Here is a 2,461-nt window from a genome sequence, read left to right as displayed (position 1 = left end):
GGTAAATTGAGAGTATATCGTCAATCTGAAAAAGGAGGTAGGAGATGAATCTCTACGACCGATAACAGAGAACCTATGAAATAGACCCCCGTTGGGGAAATCATCAATAAGTGATACTCCCTTCACGTCCTTCTGACATTCGCTGTACTCAGAGGAATCGGGCTTCAACAATGCTGAGAAGCGCATATCAACGTAGAAATCTTAGCACAAACTTACTTCACCACCTCCATAGGAGGCAAAGTTTGTAAAACTGAATTGTGGGTGTGGTGAGGGGTGTATTTATAGGCATTTTGAGGTTTGGGATACTTTTCCCCTCCTGGTAGGATTGTATATCCCATACGTCACTAGCTCATGGATTCTTGCTAATTACATGAAAGAAATGCTTGTTATATGCTATAGGTCTAAGTCAGATAACTGTATTTGTTCAATTCTTATAGGGATATTAAACAATATATATACACACATATATATATATATATATATTTTCCCAAAATGCTAAACTGTGTTTAAATAAACATTGTCGCGTGTAGTTTACCAGTTACATCCTCCTCCTCATTTTGACCTGTTTCCCAAACTTCTGGTTTGCCCCCAAAGCCATCATTGACTGTTGGTTCTGTGTAGTCTGCAGGATTAAAAGTTCTGGAGAGAAGAAGAAAAAAACAAGTAAAAGATTTGCTTGTCTCCCACTTTAATTCATATTTCCAGAATTAATTCCCATTACATTTGAGAAAATATCTACACATGGACAGCAATATGTTTCACTCTTGAAAATGCAAGGATGCAGCAAGGAAGTGCACGTACCCCATGCCTTGTGCAGAAAATCTTCCAGCAATTCTGCCCCGACCCCGTCCTCCAAATCCTGTCATGAAGAAAAACATATACATTGAGGTGCATGTTAACCATTAAGTGGAGGAAGAAAATAAAAACCCAGTTCGTACCTCTACCACGCCCTCTTCTGCCACGTTCAGAAGGTCTATCACTAGGTCCATTGTCCACACCATTTTCTTCTGTTCTAACTGCTCAGAAAGCAGAAAAAGAAGCAAACTTACTTAAGTTATAAGATCTGACATCATAGAATCATGGGGAGTTTTTTTTTTTTTTTTTTTTTCTGTCCCCTTAAAATATTACAAAGAAAAACTGATAATATGAGTAAATTAGAAAGTTGTTTAAAATTGCATGCTCTATCTGAGTCATGAAAGTTTATTAAAGTGATGGTAAATTTCATACTATAAGAATTGCAATGAAAAATATATTAGTCTGCAAGAAAAAACACAATCATTTTTTAAAAACATAAATTATGCTTACCTGATAATTTTCTTTTCTTCAGATGGCAAGAGTCCACAGCTGCATTCATTACTTTTGGGAATTCAGAACCCAGCCACCAGAAGGCAAAGACACCCCAAAGGCCCAAATACTCCTCCCACTTCCCTCATCCCCCAGTCATTCTGCTGAGGAACAAGGAACAGTAGAAGAAATATCAGGGTGAAAAGGTGCCAGAACAAAAATTACGGCCGCCCCACATAAAAACACGGGCAGAGAGCCGTCAACTTTCTCCATCTGAAGAAAAGAAAATGATCAGGTATGCATAATTTCTGTTTTTCTTCATAAATGGAAAGAGTCCACAGCTGCATTTATTACTTTTGGGAAGACAATACCGAAGCTATAGAGGACACTGAATGCTAAAAACAGGAGGGTACAAAATGCGGCCCATTCTGAGGGAACCAGGCCTGAAACCACACCACCGCAAAAATCCTGCTTCGTCCGAAGCCAGGAAAACATATGAAAAGGAAAAAAAACACACACCGTTATAGAGAAAGGGGAACAACCAAAAACTCCCAAAGGGGAAAGGACATGAAGGAACAAAGGATTCCCGGAAGACCCTAAAACAGGGTGCAATAATATCCAAATAGAAATGGAAAACCCCAAAAAGCGAGCCAAGCTCACATGGACCCTAAAAGTTCCTGAAACAAGGGAAGGCAATGCCCAGACCCCAAACTGTACAGAACCACAAGGTTGAGACCGGGAATCCGAACAGAGAAGAAAACTTCTCTGAAAAAACAGAGCAACCGCCCCGAAAAAAACAACTGAAACCGGAGTCCCAAGTCAACAGTAACTCAGAATATCGAAATATTCCCAAACAAACATGTGCATCAAACCCAGAGAAGCAACCTTTGAACACCACACGCCGAAGATAAATAGCCAACACCAATCAATAGACTGCTAACTTCCATTAATTAGCAGGTACACTGCAGGTTATTCAAAGCCGCAAGGCCTACCCACGTCTCTGGAACGAGGAGCCCAGAACCTCAAAGAGGCTCATCATACCTCAACGATCCGAGGATAGACAACATATCTCAGATCCTATTCCAACACCGGACCCAAGTAACCTACAGGTCTGAGAGACAGGGGATCAGAAAGGACCCCAACCACCAGCCCCCTGATAAAAGGGCGGAATGGGATG

At 40.7% G+C, this 2,461-nt stretch overlaps 1 long non-coding RNA gene across 1 annotated transcript; it reads right to left on the bottom strand.

Moving 5' to 3' along the window:
- Nucleotides 1–501: 501 nt before the first annotated feature.
- On the bottom strand, nt 502–1,022 carry LOC128644256 (uncharacterized). Its single transcript, XR_008399966.1, has 3 exons — nt 939–1,022; nt 802–859; nt 502–639 (listed from the first exon to the last, which is right to left on the bottom strand). It is a non-coding gene; the product is annotated as an uncharacterized LOC128644256 (long non-coding RNA).
- Between the last annotated feature and the right edge of the window lie 1,439 nt (nt 1,023–2,461).

Source organism: Bombina bombina, unplaced genomic scaffold (genome assembly GCF_027579735.1).
Source record: "Bombina bombina isolate aBomBom1 unplaced genomic scaffold, aBomBom1.pri scaffold_2333, whole genome shotgun sequence".
Taxonomy (NCBI): domain Eukaryota; kingdom Metazoa; phylum Chordata; class Amphibia; order Anura; family Bombinatoridae; genus Bombina; species Bombina bombina.
Note: the sequence above shows the minus strand (reverse complement) of the source record. Positions and strands in the feature narration are given on the sequence as shown.